The sequence below is a fragment of the Halyomorpha halys genome, unplaced genomic scaffold, assembly GCF_000696795.3.
Source record: "Halyomorpha halys isolate HHAL.00 unplaced genomic scaffold, Hhal_1.1 Scaffold98.1, whole genome shotgun sequence".
Taxonomy (NCBI): domain Eukaryota; kingdom Metazoa; phylum Arthropoda; class Insecta; order Hemiptera; family Pentatomidae; genus Halyomorpha; species Halyomorpha halys.
The window spans coordinates 1,078,483-1,104,648 of NW_027107309.1; the positions used below are offsets into that span (position 1 = coordinate 1,078,483).

Here is a 26,166-nt window from a genome sequence, read left to right on the forward strand (position 1 = left end):
TTGAATACTTCTAAAACTGAGAGCATCCCTGTTTTCAACACTCAGAAGCTGGTACAAAAATGAATAAGTGTAGTCAGCAATCACTATCGGTTTATTTGATAAGGATTGACACTATGTTAATTTAGAATAAAGTTATGAGTTTATTAGCAAATTATGTATAAAGTGTAAATTGTATGTTGTAGTGAAAATACAATACAAACATATGTAAAAACTAAATTTGACCCTAAAAAATAATAATTTGTTAGAAAGGAGATAATTTTGGACGATAATATCCGAATGCTAATAAAACGTTTTGTGTGAATTTTAAAAGTTTTATGTTTTCAACTACCAGTTTAGTATTACCTAGAAATATGATAAACATTATTGTAAAATAGAATAGAAAGATTTAGAAAAATATACCGTTGCTTTATATATTTTATACATTTGATGTCTCAAATTTTCGTTTGTACTTTTAAATATGTATATTAGCAGAAATCGAACCTTTTCATTTATTATTTTAAGTTTAATTGTATTTGATTTTTTATCATTTCTTTTATTTATTATGAGAAGTTAGTCACCTTATGTTTTATGATATAACATATGGTTTTATTTTATTTGTTGTCCTTTTATTTTATATATTCCGTTAATTATTGTTCTTCCTTTTTATCTTTTAAAATTTATTATTTTCATTATATTTTATGACGGTTTATAATTTTTATTCTGTATTTAACTCTAAGGCTCTGAAGCCTAATTTTGAGGCCTGTAATATCATTCTAAAGGGATCAATCGCAGAATAAATAAAGAATAGTATTATCATTTATGTTTCTAATCTTTAGCAAACATATTTGATAATCTTATATGATTGTTTAAAATCATTATTTTAAAGTATCTAGTTCCAGTTTCCTGATACCGTTTACATACTACAACAGTCCATCAAGTAACCTCCGTGAAAAAAATTTGAAGTGTAAAAGGAAAATTTAATTCAGTTGATGTTTTCTGAAAGATGTAGAGAGGAAGGCTAAGAATAGAAAGATTTAGTGTTGACTTAGGAGTGAGATGTTGGCCCTACACCCAGATCGCGTTACCTCAGGATGTGGTCTACGCCCTCTTCCATTGCATGGATATTTGAATTTTAAATATTTAAAAATAAAAAAATATACAAAAATTTAAACGAGTAGTTTAAGTTCGATTTTATTATGTTTTTGGCTTATTTTCAACTTTCTTCGACAGCATAGATCGGTTTATACAGACGTGGCATTAAAACGGTACCGACTATTTTTTGTTAATTAAAAAAATAAATTTAGAATTATTTATATATTGACTTGCTATTGCGGGAGCTAAGTGGTAAGACCCGAGTTTATATCTGGCTGTGTATGATTATTAATTTCAGTTTCATGAGTCAGCGCAATGGGTTCGGGAGTATTCCAGGATTTACCCCGTCTCGTGAAGTTGGTTCCTCTTAATTGGGAAAAAATCTGGCGGTCGAGCGATTCTGGCCATATCACCTCCGAGCACAACCGTTGGTCCAGTACTTCCTTACAAAATACTGCACTCCTGACTCTTCATGGGTTATAGCGGTACAATCTTATTATTTTAATATATTAATTTTCTGCCGACGTTTTGACCCATAATGCAGGCTTCTGCGAAGCTGTTAGAAATTGCAAACATGATCTCTCATCTGGCAGTTCAAATTAGTACGCAGCTGTCATTGGAGTTGTCTTCCTTTATATCTTCTAAGCCAATTCCTAGTTTTAGCTAATTTTATAATAGCTAAATATAAGTTGCTTTTTTTTAAGACTGCTTCACTCGTTATCAGCCAATGATACTATAATATCCTTGAGATATCGTAAAATTGACCAATTTTCGTTATAAATAAACGTTTTAAAAGCTATTTTTCAATTCATTCCAAGTTGTGTATTGTAAGTATACCAAGTAATAAAAAAGTAAAAACTATTTTGAAAATAGTTCGGAAATAATATATTATTATTATTAATAATTATGAGAGATAGTTGACCGTGGATGATGAATGAGGAGAAGATGGTTGGGGGTGCGGTCAATGAAAAACACAAATAAGTACGATTAACTTATTTTAATGTGCCTACGTTTCGGCTAGAGTTTCTAGCCTTCTTCAGGGCTAAAAACAGAACAAGATAACAACCACAGTAAGTATAGAAAATTTTTTTAAAAAAATAAAAAGAAAGTATAAACAGAATAATCTTACAAAATAGAATGAATAAAATGAAGTGATGAGAGAAGCGGGAAATAAAATTATTATTATTGATGGCTTTATTCAGTAAAAGTTTTGGATTTTTTTTTTTTCATGAGTTGAACATCCAATAATTCATTGCAGCTAAGAAATTTTTGGATTAAACAAAACAAAAATAGTGCGCTTTCCAGTTTGGCTCCAGCTTTCTAGACGCGAAAACTTATAACCATATTCCTCAAAAATCTGTACCACCTGATGAACCGGAGTTGGTTAAGGCTATACGGTTTTAAAAAGTACGATATAAAATGGTTATTATTATTTCTGCCTCAATATTACATATAAATATTACAATATTACATGTGAATAAAAAAACAAATTAATTACTTGTTATAAATCCCACCAAATCACATTTACCCTTCGTCGTAAACCTTCGTCTTGCCCTACAGTATCTTTTAACAATACCCCACTTATTTCTGTTCAACTTATTATCTAATTTTTTTTAATGTATATTACATTAGGACTAAATCAGGACAAACGACTGACATGGAATCCTCATACAAGACTGAAAAGACAGGAAACTGCTAGTCGATTATTAGAACATTTACTAGACAAACGGTCCAAACTTCCTATCCATTACAAAAGACTGATCTACATGACTATTATAAGGCCTATTTGGACATACGGAGTTGAGCTATGGGGCTCCACTAAACCATCTAATTCCTCTCGAATCCAATCCTTACAGTCCAAAATCCTTCGTAAAATCCTTAATGATCTATACTTTGTACGAATCAAATCATCCATCAGGACCTCAATGTCCCCTATGTTGCCGATTTGGCCAGAACCAGATACCAATCCTTCCATAATAAACTTTCCAACCACCCAAACCAACTCGTTTCTAACCTAGCTTCTCCTTCACTACCTAATAATCCTTCTAGGCGTCTGAAAAGAAGATCTGAAAAGAAGAAGGCCTCGAGATCTTCTCCTTTAGTAATGTTTTTGGAGTTGAATACAGTTGTAAATATCAATAAATAAATTATTAAAAAAACAAAAATAAAATAAAATCCTTGTTAAATTTGTATCTGAAGCTCTAATTCACGACGAAGTATTTTCCTCACTGATATGAAACGATTGCGCGGACGATATCCCCTCTATTCTTCCCAAAATAGGTTCCAATTTACTTTGATAGCCTCCGTAGCTTAAGACGATTGTGTATCATCTTCATTGGAAGTCTCCGTGACTTGACTCGTTAGAAATAGAAACTGACTGGCAGCTCGGCCCCATTCTGAAGATATTCTGTGACATAGTGGAAAAGAACGAGAATGTAAGAGAGAGCGTGATTGCAGAGGGTGGAAACGAAAGAGAGGAGAAAATAATGTGAGAGAGAGGGTGGAAGGGGGTGGGGGTAGAGAGTGGAAACCAATCGCTCTTATCGCGGGCCCATTGCCTCAGACCACGCACTGGTTGAATATCCTGGATATAACAAGATCTGGCCGAACTGAAGGAAAAAATAAAGGGGAAATTGATAGGACTGGAATTTTCGAAATAATATGTCAGAATAACTCTATTTTTGAAAAAAGTTTTATTATTTTTATTTTCCTTCTAAATATCTGTAATTTTGAAGCTTAATTTTTTTTAATACACAGGGAGCATTTCTATCTTTACCCGAATTTAACGCTAAGATAATTGAACTTATTCAACAGAACGAATCAGACCCAACGTTCAGAGAATATAATGCGAATAGTCGAATAGTAGGAATAGTTAGTAAAACTGATTTGTATATTCCGGTAAAAAAGAATATCTACTAAGAAAAAGAAAACAGATGTCATAAGAGTCATATAATAGATAATGATCAACTAGGCTTCTTACTAAACCATGCAACTGGCCAATAAAGAATAGAGGAATCTTAAAAAGATAAGAATGCAAATGTATATTGCCACGTTTCAAAAACGGATTCTACTTCTCAATTGGAAAAACTCGTATAAATCAAAATATTATTTCGATGAGAACCCTTCGCATGCAGCACCCCATGTGTAAATCATATTACTGCATTCGACAAACTAAGGATTATATCTATAAAACTTATTAATAAAATGTAACAAATTATACTAATATTTCATCACTATAGTTACATTAAAAGAAAGAATTATAGATGTAAACATTTCAACTTGTGTTTTGTTTATTTGGTGGGATAAATCGATTTATTCTCATCAATATAATATCTTCATCCTCCAATCTTCTTCTGTATTCAATGAAGACTGGCCAAGCTGTTCTCTAATTTATTCTAAAATCTAGATGATACCCTATTTTCAACTAAAATTTGTTTGCCACGGCCATATTAATTTTTAATAATTTATTTTCCAACCAATATTATATAAAAAACTTTGAAAATGATATTAATGTTAATTTTTAATTAATATATGTACAAAAAGATATCTATAATGGATGTTCATTATTTTTTAAGGAAGCATTGTTTTTAGAACTGCGGTTATACAAGGAGCTGATATTTTTCAACGTAACGCTCAACCCCCAGATTTTCTCCCAATTTAGTGTAACCATTTTATGAGGCTATGTGGGCACCAGGAGGGAGCAAGGGTCCACAGGGTTGACTCACGGCTACAATATAACAGAAAATAATATGCGTAGTGTCTTACCAATGTGTCACTACACTCTCACAATAATTATTTATTGATTTATTAATTATCATAAATGAACGGTTTATAATAGTTAAAACGTTTAGTAGATAAACTATTCACTCCTTATATGTATCAAAAAATTCCTTTCTTGTGACAGGATTTCTTCATTTTTCAAGGTCCATACCTAATGCAACGGACTAATATTAATTTATTGTTTATTATAATTTATTTAATATATCATTTTAAAAATTTAAATTATATTAATTGAAATATTTGATTACTGCGCTAATATCTGTGTTTTAAATTACTTATTTTTAGTTCTGAAGTGAAATGAAATCTGAATTTATTATTGATAATGTTGCCAAAACTTTTCAATATTATTAAATAAATAAAACATTATTTTACGACCTAAATATCTTTTGATCTTTAGTTTTTTCTTTGTTTATTTTCCTTCAATGGCCCTCAGATCATTCATCAAGAAGAACCTAACAGATGGAACGATTTAAAAATTAAATTATTATTTCTATAATGTATAAATCCTAGACTGGTGAAGGTAGGTTATTAATAATTGTTGATTTTTATATCGTGTAAATAAGAAAAAATGTAGGAAAAAAAAATTAAAACTTGGATGGATCAATTGTTGCGTTCTTCTCGTTTATGGCCTGAGACCGGTACGTTGGAAGGTCAATCAAAACATATTTTTGTTTTAAATTTCAGTTACAAAAAAAAAATACATTTTGTATTAATATAATATGGGAGCGGGTGGCTCAGTGATAAGGCACTGTGCTACTAACTATAAGGACCCGGGTTCGAAACCTGCTGTGGCAGATAATGACGGCTGTACCTTTCATAGGTCGTAGTGGTACAGATTTAATTTAATATTGATAAACTAATAAAATAGTATATAAATATAAGTAAAAATATAAAAATTGTTTTATAGAATAAAACAATAGTCGTTGGTGTCTAAAAAAATGGCCGAAATATTTTTTCTTTTATAAGCTGTATAACATCCCTCAATTTACATGGTTTTCCCTTCAAAATACTCGTTTTTTGTAGTAGATTGTTAGAACTATCTAGGGTATAAAATAAGTGTAAGTCAAACGATTAACCTACACCATCCGTTTTTAAAAAAATATATTTTTTTGTATATCCTTGTTTTTCTTTCATCGAAATTCCTATAATAATTAATTTCGAGCTTAAAAATATAGGAGAACGTATAACAGTAAAGATGTAAATAAGATAGTTTGGATGTTGGCTAAAGAGTATCTAATCTTATGAGCCAAATCGGCCTTTCTCAATCAGAGGCACTATCAATAAAGATTTGTTTGAGAATTAGTTAATGAAGAGAAAATAATATATGAATCTGCCTCAGTAATTCCTGGCAGCGGTCTGTGTCCAATATCTTCTGGAACTTCTTCAATTTCTAAATATACCCGCTTGTTTCATTCAGAAATATAGTTAGGAATCTCGACACTCGGGGAAAGAGGATTCACCAAATACTATATTATAAAAAAAAAGTTTCAGAGAGGCGTATGTAATTAAATTTAAATCTATATTTAACGCATAATTTCCTTCCATCTTTTTAGATATTTAATGGGTTTTGACTATTACAAAGAATATTTTCTTTGATAAAAAAATAAACAAACGAGTATTTGTAGCTTTGAGGAACACGGTGTCCAAAGTCCAAATTTAGAAATATGAACCTGAAATTCTGAAATTAAAAATTTTCAGCAACGAGGACGGGCATATCACCGCTTTACCTCCGGTAAACCGTATGTCTGAAAAAAGAACAATACTTATAAAAAAAATTGAAATAACAATAAACACATCATTAGACAGAATTCTTAAAAAAAAATTGATATCCGGAAATCATTTACCAATAGAAATCCTAAAAAACGAATGCTGAACATTTATATTTAATTAGTTTAACTATTAATTAAACGGAATGGTATTTAACTATTGATTTTTTTTTATGTTGTGTTTAAAATATTTTAATGTTTATTTGAATTTAAAATCAATGTTTAGTTGTGCCATCACCTGACACACACTTCATTATTTGAATTTAATCAATTCTGTAGTTAACAGAAAAAACAGAAAAAATAAAATAAATGAATATTTATTAAAATATAAATTTGTAAATATTGCTCGATTAAACCATCTTAAAGTCTCCCCTTCCCGGTTTGAGCAAATATTTCAAAAGCGATATTGGACCGTCCTCTCTGGGGGTCTTAGTGGGGCGTTCCGGGCGAAAAGGATTGCTATTTCTTTTGTGTTCTCCTCTTGTGAGATTGCGACATGTCGTACATCGACCATTCTACTCGCAATGATTGTTTATTTCAAAAGTCAGATAAGTAAGGCTGCCACTGAGGTCAGTGTGCAGGGTTTCACGCTCTTTTTCAAGTAGAATGAATACAAAAAAATGCTGGCATTCAATAAAAATGCACTAAACTTGATCATGAAAATTGATTTTCAAAAGTCTTACAAGTCCCTAATGAATAGGAAGAGAATAGGAAGTTACGGTAGTGAATCGATTTCAAAATTTACTGAATATTTTGCAAAATTTATTTTTCCATGTATAAATACCATATTAAGCACATAAATTTAGTGTATGATAAGAAAATAAATTACTACGTTCGGCAGATTGCTAACGGGTGGGGATGCGATCCTGTAAGGTTGTGGTGGGGCCACTATGACGACCCTTGACCTTATCAGATGAGTGTTACGTTTACTTTACCACGAGTCGTTGGAAAGAAAACAATCCGTATTCCCTGTAAGGCATACGTAAAAAAGGCTCCAAACGTATTGTATATTTAGAGGTACGAGTATAAGAATGCATGGAGGATGTTTATGAGGATATGTTTTATATAAGGATACACTTTAATGGAGGATATTGAGTATATAATATGAGTTTTCATGGTGTTTCTTATGCTTCATGTTTATACATGAAAAATTAATAGAAAAGTTAAAGCTTTAAATAAACAATTTAATTGTCCCATTTCCCCGTTTTAATAGCAGACACTAAGTGGAAGTACTCATCAATAATTTTGTATTCTCTCTTCAGGGAATGGAAGCCATAATCGTCTCAAAGATTATAGTACAAGAGCTCAGTGGCAAAACACAGTTATTTCACCCCAATTTTATTACTTTAATGAAATCTATGTATAATTGATTTGATACGTCGAAATTGATGGGTATGCCAAGTTCAGATAGGGAGAATGCAAAATGGCGGCTGTTTCAAAATGTTAAAAAACAATTAATTTTTACCCAGAACTCCATATCATTGAAATTACCAAAATCACTAGAAAACGTGATATAATATAATTTAAAGTAGAGTAAATTTGATAAAATATTTGCTCTAGTAGAGCTGTTTACTTTCTATTGTTCCCGAAATACAGTTTTTTAAACAGCAATATTTCATGAAATATATGCTGAAAAATCAGAGGGTGGTGAATTTATTATGAGAAATCTTTATATCAGGAATCATTAGACGTATATATGTCTGACAGCTTTCATAATAAAGCCATTTAAATGCACTATAATGTAGTTTATAATGTTTACCTTCGTAGGTGTTTTTATAATATATTTAAAACAAATTCACAACATGTTCATTTCTGTTTCATGTTCGGGTAAAAGTTTTTATTTATGAAAAACTATATCTCTGGAACCATTAGACGAAAAGATGTGAGCTGCATTGTGTGCCAAATTAAAGATAGTTTAATGTACTATTGTAATTAATAATGTTTATCTTCGTAGGGGTAGTAGTTTTATGATATTTCCTAGTGATTGTGAATTTTGCATAAGAAATTTTGTCCGAACAATTATTAATCAATTTATTTCAACAAATATCATGTATATAAACGTCATAAATTACTGTATATCACACTTAAATTGTTTTAATTTGAGTGCTAATAATATAAATTAGTGTAAATTTCACGAAATTTTGCTGTTTCAAAAATTGCATCTCGGGAACCATAGTCATAAAATAGCTTCTAAAAAGCAATAATGCTTAAAAGTATTAAGTTGTATTTAAAATTTTTTATTAATTATTTTGGAATGGTGGATATTAAAATTAATTTTAGAAAACAAATTTTGATTTTTTTTTTTTTCAATTTTTGTACATTTATCAAAATAGTATTGATTTTGAAGTAAAAATTAACATACTTTATGAAAAAAAAAATTTCTCAGGACGTAGGATATGAGACCTTTTGTATAGTCATTGCCCAATTGTTTTAGCTAAATTATAACTTTTTTTTTCTGTTAAAAAAGACGATGAAGCTGAAAATACTATCCCTCTCGAGATAAGATGTTATTTACAGTGCAAACATTTTTATCAGCTACAAGTTTTCCTAGTCTTAAAATTATAACAAACGTCAAGAAAATTCAACGACTTCTTTTTTAATTATTTAGTTATTTTTTAAAAAAAAGAAGCTTATATTGTATAAATTACTTTATTTTAGACTTGCCATTTTTAATTTAGGCTGACCATACATACAGACAGATCACTTTGTGAGACTTGGAGACTTATATTTTCGTTGAAAACTCAAATTCGAAATTTTCCGCGATCGTAATACTCCTTCATACATTTCATATATAGTTATGTGAGAGCAAATATATCATATTATGACCAATATTAAAGAAGATAGAGTAAATAATTTAATTATTAGTCATAACAGATATTTTTTATCTATTATCACCTTTATACTAAAGCAAGACACTTATAAATCTGAGAGGTAAGCTCATCTCCAAGTCTATACACCTCAAAGCCCGTGCCGAGAATATATTAGGCACGTTTCAAGTGAATCTACTTGCAGTGTTACCCTCGTTGAACCTTTATTGTTACAACCCGCCCTTCGAATGGTTATTGTTATTATAAAGTATTAAATGATTTTTAAATATTATTACTTTATGTGCTTGATATTTTATATATTTTGGAAATGTTCAAGAAATAATCTTAGATCAAATGTGATAGCAACTTTCTTGGAATGAAAAAAATTATTTTATTTTTATATGACATTATAAATTTATCTTTGATGATGAATAACGGATATCGGATAAAATTATTTATTACTCGATAATGATTAATTTTAATGTAATCGTCGTCTGTTATCTTGGATAATTTTTTTAATCATTCGACAGATATGAATTATTGGAATAAAAAATAATTTGAAAAATGACACTATTAAATAAAATGATATTCCATAGTTAAATTTTCCAAATATACAGAAAATCGCGTAACTCCGATGCTGTTAAAAAAAAAAAAAAAATTGACATTTCTCTTCTTATCAATTATTATGAAAGATTTTTCGTTTTTAAACTGTTCTTTATTGCATGAATTTTTATTTTCTGCCAATTAAACACAATAAGTATTCATTCAAATCATATATACAGGAAACTAACTAAAGGAAAAAAAAGAAAATCATATTAATATAATAGTATCGCAATTAAAAAAAAATACAAATATATTTTAAAACAAATACGATATGAATTACAAGTGTAATCAATTGGTGTAGATTAGAACTTGAAGAACCCTAGAAATAAGTTTTAGTGAGCAAAATCCCTATCATATCATTCACGTTTTTTGTTTTGTTTATAACAGGGTTACGAAGTAACTGGGCACATCATTTTGAAAAAGTTCTTGTTCTTAATTACACTTGTTCTTAGGAACTGTTTTAAAAAAATTTTATTGAAGAATATTTTGTTAGGCTTTTATTGTAAGGTCCTTACGACTACGTCAGAATTTTATAATGTTGTTGTTGTTGATTGTTGCTTAAAGGCGTAAAACCCTCTGGTCATCAACGCCTATGGGATGATAAAAGTAAAAAAAAAATAAATAAATAAAAAATAGAAAATTAAAAAATAAATAGAAAAATAATTTAAAAAAAAAAAAATAAAATAAAAAACTAAAATAAAAAACATAAAAATCGAAGAGGAGTTATAATTTATAAAGAAGGCGATGTGCTTTTAAATTTTGCTTTTGAATTTTATAATGGAAGCCCTCTTAAGAACTATTATATGCCAGGTGCTACAAAAAGAGTACAGTCATTGATTCCACTGCAATCAGATATTTTATTTTTATAATCATTTTCTGAAATTTATTTTTAAATTCACTCATATGGTGTAATATTACTTCATCTTTTTCAGTTTAACATAACAAACTTTCCTGTTTTTCTTGTTATTGTAGATAATTTGACAAAACATCGAGGTAACCAGCGCAAGCCATGTTTATTTAATAAATATAATCAACATTTATGATAAAAGAGAAAAAGAAAATTGTTAAAAATAATTTTTATCTAGAGACAAAAAAATATTGGTAAAATAAATAAAGAATAAACGTTAAAAATAAATAAAAAAAAAAAAAGGAAAAAGAAAAGGGAATATATTATAGGGCCTTATGTTTTACTGAAATAATGTTAGAAAAAATTAATATAAGTTCTACTTGCTAACTAGCGAACAGTTAGAACAGTAAATATCTAATTGATATGTACACGTCCATATACTATTTCTCCAAAATGTCACTTTATTACCTATATTAGAAATCTTCAGATGAAAAAATACGATGTATACATGTGGCAAAAAAAAAAAAAAAAAAAAATTGGTCAGAATCGCGCTCTAACGCTAGATTTTTATTCAATTAAGGGTACCCGCTTTATGTGGTTGAGTGAAACCTGGAGGGAACCAGAACGCACGGGTACAGTGAAACAAAATAATTATCTGGTACAGCCGGATTCGAACTCGAGGCACATTGCCTTAGAAATGAGCTACCCATTCCCAAAAAACGATATATACATATATACTTGAAAAATAAATTATAGGAGTTCCTAGGAATAGTTTTTTTATTTCATTACAGCAGGAAGAAAAAAATAAAAACATGTTCAATAATTACCGTGGTGACTGTGTTTTTCCGTACTTTATCAAAAAGTAAATATTGATAACTAGGGTTTGTTTCCTTGGATCCGACTTCTAAGATTCCTCTTACAATGACAGTTAAGTGGTTGCAAAATATGTCTTAAGATAATAGTTTTGACCAAATTTACTCCCATTAATCAATGGCGCAAACGTAAGGGTCATTCTTATAAAAATACATTAATATTAATAATAAAAATGTTATAACTTTTGCAGATAAATATCACCATATTTAGGTATGCTTATGTGATGTTTTAACCCCACATTCTAAATTGCCGTTTTCAGTGAACACTGAAACTGAAATATGATTTATTTATTGTTAGTAATTTAAATTACTATCTTATCATTACTGTTGTACAAATCATTGTAATTCCCTTTACCTACCTTTAGGTCAAAAATTAAAACACAACTCTGCTTAATTCATTTTTTTCTTCAACATTTCGGGGATACTAATACCCCCATTATATTATGCTTAAATACACTATTATTTTGTAAGTCACAAATTTTTAAATATATATCTAAATTTAAATTTACAACAATTGACTTAACATTATTGTTGTATTTATAAATTTATTAATTAGGGGCAGATTAAATGCAGTATTAATTGAAAATGTGTTGCCATAACATTATAAATTCTATGGAAAAATTTTTATAATTATTTTGACTAGAAGACAGGATAAAAGTTATAAAAATATTTATTTTTATTTAATTCAAAAATTGTGAAAATTTGCAAATAGTCTAACGGCAGTAATATTCTTGAGTTTTTCAATTTCTTTTAATATCTATATAAAATGGTTATTTTTTAGTAACTCTACGAAAAATCAATTTTAAATCCGTTAGCAGTATCCTGTCTCGGAAAAATGAGCCGAACCCAGTCTCTAGACCAAGGAGTTTAGTGCCTTATTCTCTCAGCTATACCAATATAGTATCATATCCATAAAACAAGTAAATAAAATGAATTTATTATTATAAAAAAAAATTGAAGTTCTGAATAGTATTCATTATATTGATATATGAAATCTCAACTGAATTATGAATTTTAACGTAAAAACAAAATTACATGAAACAAGAAACCTTATCACATTTCTTTTTTTTTTTAATCTTTATGATGCTTATGTATTCGGTGGAATTCCTGGTTAATTTATACCAGCTAACATTAGAGTTACATAATTTTATAATTAAAGAACAATGAGTTACGATGTGCTCAAAAAGCGGGAGAAATTACAGAAACTCCTTCAAATGAGTAGGGAGAGGGGAAAAAAAATATATGTATATATATATATATATATATATATATATATATATAAAGTTAAGTATTGGCGAAAGCAAAATGTCAAAAAAGAGAAGAAGGAAGAAGTTCTAACACGCTTGAACTGCTGTAAAATACTAGCTTTATTGTGTTCGCTACATCTCTTGTATACCCTCGATCAGCTAATCCCCTCAGTCAGCTGACATCCAAATAACAGCTGACTCAGACCGTAACCCTCCCTCCCACCAGTTTACGAACAATCCTCGTAAACTAATACTATATGAAATAATAATCTAAAAAAAAGAACAATAAAGAAAAATTATTTACAATAAAAACAAATACTATATACATTGAAAAAACTCACAACTTCCCTTAATAAACGCTACATACACAATTTAAACCTAATAATAGAACAAGTTAGAATGAAAAAGAAATTGTTTACAAAAAACAAAAACAGTATGAAAGAAACAATATTTACTAAAATATCAACTAACAATCTTAAAACAAAACAATAAATAGAATAATTAACTAAATTTTCTGTAATACAATTTAGTAAGAGAACACTTTAGCTTTTATATTGTCATTGCCGGAGGTTTTAATTCTTCAATATGGACAGTCCTCCTCTTTTTGGGTTCTCTGATACTTTCTATTGTAACAATATTGTGTTCCCTTATAATAATTACCCTGAATGGACCCCCGCATCGCTGTATCTCTTTACCCCTGTTAGATCCCAACTTCCTATATACGATCGTCCCGATTTTGATTGCTCCCATTCTATCTGTGACCTTTAAATTCTCCCGAGTTACCCTCCTGGATTTTTCCTTTTCCATTCTTCCTCGGGCCTTTTCCCATAACTTTCATCGAGCAACATGGTTGTGTATTTCTTCTCCGTTTGTTGCCGTGCCCTTATGATCTCGCTGGTGTCCTCGAAGCACAAAGAGGACCTCAAATGGTGAAAACCCCGTAACTGTATGTACAGAATGATTGTATGCCACAATCACCTTAGCGATTGCCACGTCCGGTTATAGTCCCTGGTCAACCTGATATAGTCGAAGATGGTCACTCAATGTGCCATGAAGCCGCTCTATGCCTCCTCTACTCTTAGGGTGCCCTGGTGTGTTGAGATGCCATATTATGTCAAGGTCCTTCATTTCATTTCGTATCATAGCATTGTCGAATTCTCTGCCTGAATCTGAAGAGATGCGCTCCGGAACTCCGTAAAACTGAAACCACATTCGGAGAGTTGAACTGTTTCCGACGACTTTTCCTGAACCTGGTGCGCCATTGGTGCCTTACTGAAGAGATCAAATAATTGATAAGGTTATCCATTTAAATCCTCTCCACGTGAAAGTGTCAACCTGCAAATCATTGAGCGGTGCTTCTGCGGTAGGTGCCTCTTCTTGTCTGCCTTTTGGTGGATGTCTGTCATACTTTGTCCGTTGACAAACTTCGCAGTTTCCTACAACTTCTGTGATTGTCTTCTTCATCCCCCACCAAAAGTATCTTCTCTTTAACGCTTGCAGGGTCTCCGAGATTCCGCGATAATTGGTTTTGCCCTGATGATACGACAGTCACTTCTCTCTGGCGTTCGTCTTCTTGAACGTTTTCCACCATTCCTATGCGCTCATCACACCATAGCCACTTAATCTTCTCCCAAACGGCTTCATTTCCCACGTACAGGTGACACTTTTTCCTAGACTTAGAGGCATTATTCAAGGTTCTACAGATCTGATCCTTCTTCACGCCTGGCTGTGACCAAATCGTCTTGATATTGCTCCTCCCATGATTGCTGCACTTAACTTTGAGCAATCCAGTGGTCCTCGTCTTCCATACAATCTGCCGCCTTTTGTTGTTTATTATGTCCTCCAGTTCCTCCATATCTACTGGTCTTCCTTCATCCGAGCTCTCGTTAGACGAAGATTCCTCCCTATCCTCTTCCTACGCCAAATTCTGTTCTTCTTCCTCTCCCGGTGCCCACTCCCGCAGGAATTGTCAAGACGGTTTTCCAACCTCCTCTTCTACTGCATTTACAGTAATTTCTCGAGACAACCAATCGGCTACGACATTTTCTTTTCCTGGCTTATAGATTATTTCCAAGTTATATTGTGCCAGGAGCTCCTTCCAACGCGTAATCCTAGCCGAAGATTCCTTCAATTTCCCCACCTATTGAAGAGACCTATGGTCAGTGTGTATCTTAAACTTTCTGCCAAATACATAGGGCCTAAAGTGGTCAACAGCCCACACTATTCCCAACAGCTCTCGTTCCAGTGCGCTGCATCTGGTCTCCGTTTCTGTTAGGCGCCTACTGGCATATGCCATTGGGCGATCTCTAAACTGCAAGCTAACATTGTCATGGAAAGAAGTATTTATTATTGGGTCATTAATCAATAAAAATTGATTCGATGACAATGTTAGCATGTAGTCTTATCACATTTAATTTTTGCTCAACACTGTTTCCGAAAAAAATGTTTTTGATGCATAAATATGGATTAATCCAATTATAAAATAGAACGTTGTATCATCGTGATTATGATTTTATGTTTTTATTGATTACTATTTATTTTATTATTTATATTATACTTATGAAGGGTACTTGGTAAAAACATTTTATACTTTTTTTGTTTTAGTCAATAAAGTAGAGTGATCTCTATTCCCCTATCTCTATATCTTCTATAGTATTTTATATCAGAATCCATGTAATACTAAGGTTTCTTTTTAATCAAATTTCTGCTTAATGATATAGAAAGAAATGAATATAGTGATATAGAAAGCTTTCATTAGACTCTGATAGATCGCACTGATAACTCTATTGTTTATGGCTCATGTTGTAGTTTGTCTTATTTCTTCCAATATATATGCATTTATTATTTATTATTAAGCTTTACTTTTGCAAGTTGTTTTCCCTCAATGGGTTGCCTGGCCAAGTCAGAGCGTTCCTCCACATCTCTCTATCCCAATATTCTTCCTCCTTAAGTCCCCTGCTGGCCATGTTCTCCTCAACACAGTCCTTCCACCCGGTTAGGGGTCTTCCTCTCTTCCGTCATCCTGGTTGTTCCCGTTGCAGAAGTCTCTTCGGCCACCTACGTTCTGGTATTCGCTGACATTGTCCATACCATAGCAGTCTGCTCCTTCTAATCCTCTTCGGAACTCCTTTGGTCACCCCAAGCCTGCTCTTAATATCCTCTATCCAGACGTGTAATCCTCAGACATCTCCTCGAGTAATCCATCTATGCCGCTTGTAGTTTAAAGTAGAGTCTTGGGTTGTTTTGAATATTTATTATATTTATAATGATCTGAATGTTGCATATTTTGCCAATTTTGTCTGAATATCATTCCTACAATGATTAACCTCCTTTTGTTTCTAAGCTTAATTTATCCTCAATTCCCGATAAATTCCCTTGATGTTTAAAAAAATGGCCTCGTGACCAAATCTAGATATGTTACCGGAGCTCTATCAATGGGTACATTCTCCATAAGTAGTCTGAATCATGCCATCATACAATTTACTTCTATTTATTAGTTAATACAGTTATAAATTTCAATTTATAAATAAAAAAAAAGATATTTTCGCTTTCAACAAAATGATAAACAAATCACACAATCAGTATTTGTGGAACAAAAAATAAACATAAAAAAAAAGGAAAGGAAAAGAAACGTACGCTATTGAGTTTCCTAACAAACTGGCAACGTCGAAAGTCCATTTGGCACACCGTGAAATCGCACCTGTCCACCAATAAATAATACGCAAATAAAACAACTCAGAAAATGTTTGCATGGCCTTACATCCGTCGAAAGAGATAATTTTTTGGGCCTAAAAAAAAAAAAAATAAAAAAATAATAATCCAAGCATGAATACCAGCCTCGGCGATTTTTAGTTTTACAGATTAATTAGACACTGATACAGTTATATAGTGGTGCTTATTTAGTCACGATTAATACATAAGCGCCAATATAGGTAATTACTTTCTCTTATTATTTCCAATCAAATGTTATACCTCCACTTCTTTCTTTTTTTTATTGCTTTATATTAACAACAATATATTCTATAACAAGTGGTAGTGATATTTTTGTGTGCAGTGAACGGTGTTCTTAAGGAGTTATTATTACTTAGAAAATTAGTTGGAACCTGTTTCCCATGTTTTTTACGAATAAGCAGAAAAAATAAATAAATTTTAATTTTTTTTCTTTTCTTTTTATTAAAACATCCATCTATCTAAAGACTCTTCGTCGTCATTTCTTTTTCTTTTTTTGTGTGTCTTATTGATAGGTTCTTTTTTTTTCCGGATAAATTTCAGATGTTTTAAATTTAATAAAATGCACTTGGATAATATAATCATTTACATGAAACAAATTTGTATAATCCCAATATAAGGTGGGTGAAATTATAGAGTACTGCTAGTCTCAGTATAACATAGAAGTTATTTATATAAATATATATATATATTTATTATTATTTACATTAAAAAAGTCAATTTAATAAATCTATGAAATATTACAACTAAAAACAGACGGGAAAATATTTCGATTTTTGTCAGTCTAAGGGCGGTTCAAATCAGGCCTAGGGGGATCGACTTATATTTCGGTTTGAACCTACTAAATAATTAATGACCATCTTTCTCTGAGTAGCTTCTTATCCTTCAGCCCCTAGATGGAGTACGCAAGGAGGTTGAATAAAGCAACGTATCAAGATACGTGAATATGATAAGGGTGAATAGGGGTTATTTTACCCCAAAAATGAAATAAGTTATTTTTAACTCTCATTAGCAGGACAGTAATCATTGTTATAATTGTCCTTAATTACTTTATAATTGTATTTATAACGAGGTGTAGATAGTTGACCGTAGATTAATAGTTAGAGAAGATGGTCATGCTGCGGTCAGTAAAAAAAAAAATAAATAAACAAAAAATATTTATTCGACGTTTCGACCTAAGTCTCAGGTCTTCATCAGGGAGATAAGCAGGCGATTCTGGCTAAAGCTTTTTCTAATTACATTAATTATTTCCTGATTTTTTAATTAATCCTTTGGAAAGAACTTCCGATTAATTGGGAAAATATTAAAATGACCTTTTGTTCTCAACCTTTAGTGTTAAAAGGATTTTCTAAAGCGGTTAATCAAGAAAAATAAACAGACTGGTCAACACTTTAACTCCTCCAATTTTCTAGTAAACAAAAAATGGTTAAATTATGAACTTTTTTAAAAATATTGTATTTACTTTAAATAATATTTATGACGGACCTTATTTAGTCAGTATCTTCACAGAAAAATAACAATTAATTTTTTTTTTTTTTTTTTTTTTTAGAAAATACCCTAAATTTACTTAGTACTTCATTGCCCCACTGAAATAAAAGTCATAGCTTCTGATACAGCTGGCATCATTTACTGAATCAATTACACATTTGCCTCAATTATAGAGAGTTAGTATCTACAAATCAACACTCCATTAAACTATCATCGTAATGTATCTTTGAGTTTCTACAGCAAGGTCCATAGCAAGTGATTTGTGAAATCTCTTATCTCGTCAAGAACAGCAAACATTGATATCATTTTGTATAAATAATTTATATGGCCTGAATATGGTAGGCCAAGAAACCATATGATTATTACAGAAGCAAAATTATGAATTTATATTAGATAGCTACAGAATTACGCATGCAATAAGTTTTATTTAAATTTCATTATAAAATCTACGCATCCAAACTATTTTTAGAAATAAAGGTCATCATTATCAAGCACTTAGGCCCATTTTTCGACTATCTTTATTTTTCTCCGACGTTTCAGCCCTTAGGCCATTATTAAAATAAAAAATGCGATGTTAAAGTGCTAATTTGATATAACAGTATAATTCACTACTGAATCGATTTGGATATGATAGCTAATACCCTTCTAAACTGACAGACTTTTTTTATTTTTTCAAAATTTAAAAAGGTTAACTTTTTTAAAACTAAAGTTATACTACAATTTTTATTAATCGAGCCTTCTCTTGCATACGAGGTAATTCAAAAATTACCAGCTTTAACGACCTTACTGGACTAAAGCTTGCCTCTTTTAAACACTGATTTTGTTCATCATCGCGATTGATAATCCAAGTAGCAATCCCGAGGACATGATAGCCTAATATCTCCATGATAATACCCCCCATCAATATTCAAAGCTATTCCGATTGCCGATGGTTTTATGATAGCTATGCACGAAATGTCACAGATAGGGTCACAGCCCTCTGCAATTCTTGAAGCACTGAACAGCTGACGGATTTGCCCACGTCCGGTATCGCCAAGTCACCTTTTCCAGATGTCTCAACACTCTATCCCTTTCCTGTGCATCTGTTCTACAGTTTGGATTCTTTCCCCCTATTTTTTAATAATAACTATATAAAAAAAATATATATATTTTTTAAAAAAGTTTCGAGAGATATGGCGTCTTTGTTTAAGGATGGCAACCGCGAACAGCAAAAATATTGACTAAAAAGTCAATTAAACCACATTAATTACACAAAATAAACGTATTTCATTCATATACGAACTTCCATGGCTTATTTTAAATTAAATTATCAATTACAAGGAATTGATTTCAGAAATCACCTACATTATTACACTAGCATTCTTTTCAAATTTATTTCATATAACATCAATTTATGACAATTTTAATATAATTATTCAAATATTTACAAAAGAAAAACCCAAGGAATTACAAATAACCAATTCAAACTCTTTTAAATAAATAATCATATTCGTAACAAAATCACAAAAATATGATTAACAGATTTACAAATTAAGTTTAAATTTCGAATATATTCATCCCTCTATTCTCAGTCCGCTGGTGTTCCTCAAGGTAGTATCCTTGGTCGCATCCTCTACACCGTCTATACATCTGACACTCCAACCAGTCGTAACACTATCCTCACCACGTATGCCGATGACAAATGTGAGCTCGCTGTTAATAATAACCCATTAATCGTATCTCAAAATCTCCAACCCCATATCACAGCCCTCGAAGATTGGTGTCGTAATTGGAGGATTAAGATAAATTCCAACAAATCAACAACATATGTTCCTCTTACCCCTGTCGAACAGATCCGCTACCTTGGACTACATTTGGAGAAATGATTAACCTGGAATCCTCACACAAGACTGAAAAGACAGGAAAATGCACGTCGATTTCGACTATTACATCACTTACTAGACAAACGGTCTAAACTTCCAACACATTACAAAAGACTGATCTACATGACTGTAATAAGGCCAATCTGGACAAATGTAGTTGAGCTTTGGGGTTCCACTAAACCTTCGAATTCCTCTCGAATCTCCAATCCTTACAATCCAAATTCCTTCGTAAAATCCTCAATGCTCCTTTGTCACAAATAAAATCATACATAAAGACCTTAATGTTCCCTATGTAACCGATCTAGCCCGAACCAGATATCACTCCTTCCATTATAAACTCTCTAACCACTAAAACTCTTCCATTCCTGACAATCCTCCGAGGCGCCTGAAAAGGTGATGGCCACGAGACCAGCTAATGTAAAATGTCATTTGAGTGCTACCAATGGGTGGTTTCTCTACACGCCTATAACACTCCAATTTATCTTAGATCAGATTTACTAAATGTATTATAATTTACAGTTGTAAATAGCAATAAATAAATATTTTAAAAAAAATTCGAATATTGCGAACATAAGGAGTATTTTAATAACACTCTTGTATAATTTAAATCTCACCTGAAGAATTCTGAATATTTTTAAAAAAACATTATAAATTAGTTGAAAATTAAAATTTAGTTAATTAATTAAAAAAAAATTAGTTTAAATTATGTTAGTGATAATAACTTTATAACAATATAATTTCAGAAATATAGAAAAAGTGTCTCCAATAATTTCGTTTAAACTTAGCAATATATTTCTTAAGCCACATTATAAATTAAATGTGTGTCCAGAGTAAAAAGGAATTAATGGTTGTACTGTTACAGTTTTAACGACCATTCTATTGTTCAGAACATAATTTATTGTTCTGTAAATGTCACTTATGTTACTGTCATGTAGTTTTTAATATAATAAATTAAATTTATATCGCTACAATCCTTGATGGGTCAGGGGCGCAATCCTTTGTAAGTAGTGTTACTAGACCAACGGTTGTGCAAGGTGGTAATTTAGTCGGAATATTACGCTCAACCACCAAATGTTTACACAATTACAGGAACACAAATGAGGCTGGGTGAATCCCATAGGGCTCCAGAACCCATAGGAGTGGCGGCTACAGTAAAACAGAGAAATAATTATCTGTCATATCTGGATTCGAACCTGGACCCTTGGAGTACCCAGTACCTTAACATTGAGCTACCCCCTCACAATTATTAACACTGATAAATGTAAAATTAATGATGCTTAAAAAAAATAGTTTGGTTTTTCTATCGCAATTTGTGGTCACATTATCATGGCCCGTTATCCCTTTTGAGTACGTTTTCTAGGGAATCTGCGATGAATCAGCATGTATTTAGTTTCATTACATGTTAAAATAGTAAATCTATAATATATAAACTTGGAATTGAGACATTATTTAGATTAATCCTAAGGTTCAAAGTCTAGTAAAATCTTTACAAAATTAAGTTTTTTTCAAATTTAGCTTTGTCTTTCTGGGATCTGTGGTAAATGCGTCTATTACTAGAAATCCGTAGAAGAATCTCAGTTCATAGATGCTACTTCACCCTGTCTATATACTTCCTCTTCAGACGTCCACCGAGGACAACAAACCAAAGGGTTTACATGTCTCTAGTTCACTTATCGTTTGGAAGCCTGGGGAAACGAAGGCAAAGAATATAGTCTTTTGGTCATCAAGCGAAAGATCACGCGGAGAATTTACAGTCCTGTTAAAGAATGTGACAGGTGGAACAAACACAGGAATCAGGAGCTACATGTCTTATAGTGTGCCACTTATCTGTTAATTTTTTTTTAAATCATAAGAACAGGGTAGGCAGTGCCTAGGATGAACAATAGTGAAATCCCTCCCAAAAAACGTTTTATGAGTAGGCACAACACACAGGGCAGGAAGTTAAATAGGGTGGAAATAGATATACCTCAATTTTTGGATAGCTGAAGAAAAAAAAAAAAACAGATGCAATTGAGAAAGTCTGGGATTAGATGATGGTTTAACTTGCCAATTATGCAATATGTATATAAGATTTTCTGAAAATTTATCTTTTCAATTTATTATATTTTATTGTCGATTTATTATAATTAGAAAAATATATTTTGAATAATATAATCGACTGCTGTTGATGTATTGCATTTATCAATAACCATTTGTTATCTAAATAATTACCTAAACATTATTTTATAAAATAAAAAAAAAATGTTTTATTAAAAAAAATAAAGTATTCGAACTTATTACTGCTCCGCTGCAATTTAAAATATTAAGTAGGCTATCTATCTATCTAAAAAAAAAGGAAAATGTTATAATAAAAACATATTCTGAAAATGTATTACAAAAAATTAAAGGAATATTTAACAATAACTGGAAATAGCCAGTAAGCAGTAGAATATTATTTTTAGAGTTTTAAAATTGGATAAATATGGATATTAATTCAATTGCCTATTTTTAAAAATGTTAATATTACAAGCAAAAAAAGAGGCACACAAAAATTCTAAGGTTTATCAGTAAATTATTAGGATGTTAACTAAAAATAAATTACCATAAAATAAGTGACATTTTAGATGTTAATAGTCAATATTATTTATATAATTATTGTTTTTTATTCTTCGTGGAGAAATTTAAATGGGGTATTTTTTTAACTTATAAAATAATTAATATGGATGTTTGATTAAACTTTATTTCGAATAATTCCCCTTTTAATACCTTTTTCTTTAATTTAAATATTAGACAAGACAACTAATGTATTCCAACTATATTGTTACAGTTCCTGTTTCTTTTAAATATTTGTTGTCATATGATTGTTGTAATACATCTAAACAAACATTACACTCTACTTATACATTAATAATAAAATATTAGCAGAAATTAATTATTGAAAATTATATTAATAGAAGAAATCGATGATGTAGTTTATAATGATTCAATTGGGCAGATTATTTAAATTGGAGTAAAATTTTAAAAAGGACAATTTTATAAAGAACTGAAGTTTAATATTTTTTTTTAAAATGTATTAGAACTTGTTCTGAACTTGAGCTGAAATTGTAAATTTTATTGAATGATTATTTTAAAAATTGTAATACATAATACTTATTCCAAAGGGAAGACACAGATATTTTTAAACAGTGAAATTTAGCATATCTTACCTGAAAATTAGAAATCCATTATATCCCGCCGTCTTAGGTAAGTACACCAAAGTACTTTAGAAAAAAAAAAATCAGAAATGAGCATTGAATATTTTTGGCACTCACAGGGCGATTATTTTAAGAGGTCTTCTTTGAATATTTTGGCATAAGGACAAAAAAATGGAAAGATCCTTCCCAGGTGTCAATCTTGACAGACCACCTAATTTATCAACGCCCTTTACCTTCGGATAGAGCTGAGCATCAAACTGTTGACAAGTGGAAAATTGAAGATTTTAGCATTTTCATCACCGAAATGATTAATAGGATCCATTGTCACTATATCCAATGCTCAAGTGATTTGGTATTTTATAGTTCCGAATAATTTAAATTGTGTAATTGTAAGAGATTCCTAATTAAAAATAATTAATTTTCTTCTTTTGATTTAAAAAAATATATAAATATTTAAGAAGACAAGTATTCCTGTCAAGCCCCTGCGACCGGGCGAAGCTGTCTGGAGTTGTCATGGAAACCAGGTCCGTACACAATGTCCTATGCCACACGTGTTTAAACCTCAAATATCTTTCAATAAATTATTGAAATTTTATATTTTGAAGGAATGGACGAAATTCTAAATAATGTAGAATATAACATATTTTAAGTGTGCTAAACTTGTCATTAAAAAATTAGGTTATATCAAATTTAATAAAATTATGGGGGTTGTTTGATATTGGTTGATAAATCAACTTTTAAATCTTTAAAAAAAAGATAAAACTGTTTATTACTGACGGAGCTTCAAGATATGATAAGGTTTTATCATACTTGTAATATTATAGCTTTCATAAATGCCTACTGAGATAAGGCACCTAAGATTCTTCAAGAAATACACGATTTTCCTACGATAAATTTACACGAATGGAACCATTCAACAATGAGGTAACGCAAAGGAAACTACTTGAACTCTGACATTAATACTTTGTAGTATTAAATGTTCTTACTGAATATTATGTACAAAACATGTGAACAATTAGGAATAACCCCCCGATTACAGTAATACCGTCCTGGATCCTCCCTTACTAGTGGACAGGTAAAGTACCCCCAGCTCCTCGCTCCTAACTACTATACAACTACAGCAATACATGCGGTACTCACCTCCGGTCGGTACATCCCTCCTCACAGGCACAGACTGGAGACGAAGAGCCGAGAGATACGATCTAGAAGAGGCAACAGCTGCAGAGGGAATGACGAGTATTTCTGTCCCTCGAGGCAGCGCACGCAGCGAGTGGGGGTGAGCGAGTGTGTAGCGATGTACCGGGGTCAGAGCGTTTCATTGTCGTCATCACTACACTCCTTCTGAGACTCATCAGATCGATCATCTGGAGGGGGGTTGGCAACAGGTACCTAATGGAGTCCTTCGGTTCGGGAAACCTATCTGTGGAAAAACATTATCACTATCGTACCATTGTTTGGTTGTTACTACCGTAAGCTTTTATGGATACGGACAGCAATTACGGTCTAAATATATAGTTTTCCAGCTTTGGTTGTATTGTTAATACGTTTTTGAAACTTCTAATGAGTAGAGGGCTCATTACTATGTCCCGTAACTAGATTTGAATCCGGCTTTGTCAGATAATTTAACTTCAGCTGTCAACTTTGTGCGTCTGGGGGCACTCCTGATGTACACCAAGCCTGTATGAAGTGGGTTTCCATGATTGAGGAAAAAACCTAGAGGCTGTATGTGACCATGAACCTCATTGTATGACCATTGTTCAGGTAACAGAACTTTCTTAAAAAGTACTGAACTCCTGACTTCCTGGGTTGTTGCGATACAGTTTCTTTTTCAATTAACTTTCTTTAATAGAGGAAATTGTTGTACGGTTATTGAACAGTTATGGATGTTGTAGTTTAGTCTTTTATAAAATTCGAGTGAATTATGTCCCTTTTGATGTCAATCTTTTGTATGATCTGCCCTATATCCACGTGTCGAACATGTTATTCGGCTTATAAAAATTTAGTATTTTCTTTCTTTTTCAGGACAAAATAAAATTTTTTAGGTCGAAATAATGTAATAATAATTTCTATTATTATTGAAGTATGAGACTTTGTGATAGTAATTAATTCTTAATGAAAAGAGTGTGTATTAACTGAAGTTTTTAAAATACTTTAATTTATCTTTATTTATTTAGTTGGCAAATATTGTAATTTATAGTATGTATAATCTTTAATTTTTAGTTTTCATTTTTGTGTGTTTTATTGATATTTTAGATATTACACTAGCAACAGTATGAATAATTATCTCTTTGCTTCTCAAGTACCGATGGTAGGGAGGAACTTTGTAAACTTTTGTAACCATGAAAAAAGTGGGAAAAAATTTTCTTTCAGAATCGATAATTTGCACTCAAGAGTTATATTATTTTAAACATCAAGGAACAAATCTGATCAATTTTATCAAATTCCATCGTTTACACATGCGTAAAAGTATTTTACACGACTAGACTGTTATTCGAAAATGGCAAGGCCGATTTGACATAAAGTTGGGAATGTGTATCAAAATGACGCAGTATAAATTTTCTTCCCCTTCCCTAATTTCACTTACACAAGAAGATTTTTATTTGAAATACATGTCTTTCAAAAGCGATTCTCAATGCAATTTTTTTTTTTTAGGTTTAGCATGTATATACGCTATTTTCAACTAATGTTTTCCCATGCTGATTTTTAGTCTAGCTGACCACACTATTTAGTTTAATTAATCGTTTTATAATTTATGCCAGTTAATTTTAAAGGTGTTAACATTAAGTGATATTTATTCAGGATTTTTAACTTAAATTGCAATATTGCTATCGAACAGATCCGCTACCTTGGACAGCATCTGGACAAACGATTAACCTGGAATCCGCACACAAGACTGAAAAGAAAGGAAATTGCACGTCGAT

The 26,166-nt window shown here is 31.1% G+C and overlaps 1 long non-coding RNA gene across 1 annotated transcript in view; it reads right to left on the reverse strand.

The window, feature by feature from the left end:
• The window catches only part of LOC136795354 (uncharacterized), a 132,625-nt gene extending 108,112 nt beyond the window's left edge, over nucleotides 1-24,513 (reverse strand). Inside the window, exon 1 of the long non-coding RNA XR_010842946.1 lies at nucleotides 24,386-24,513. This is a non-coding gene — a long non-coding RNA (uncharacterized lncRNA). The remainder of the gene's footprint in view (nucleotides 1-24,385) is intronic.
• Nucleotides 24,514-26,166: the final 1,653 nt, after the last annotated feature.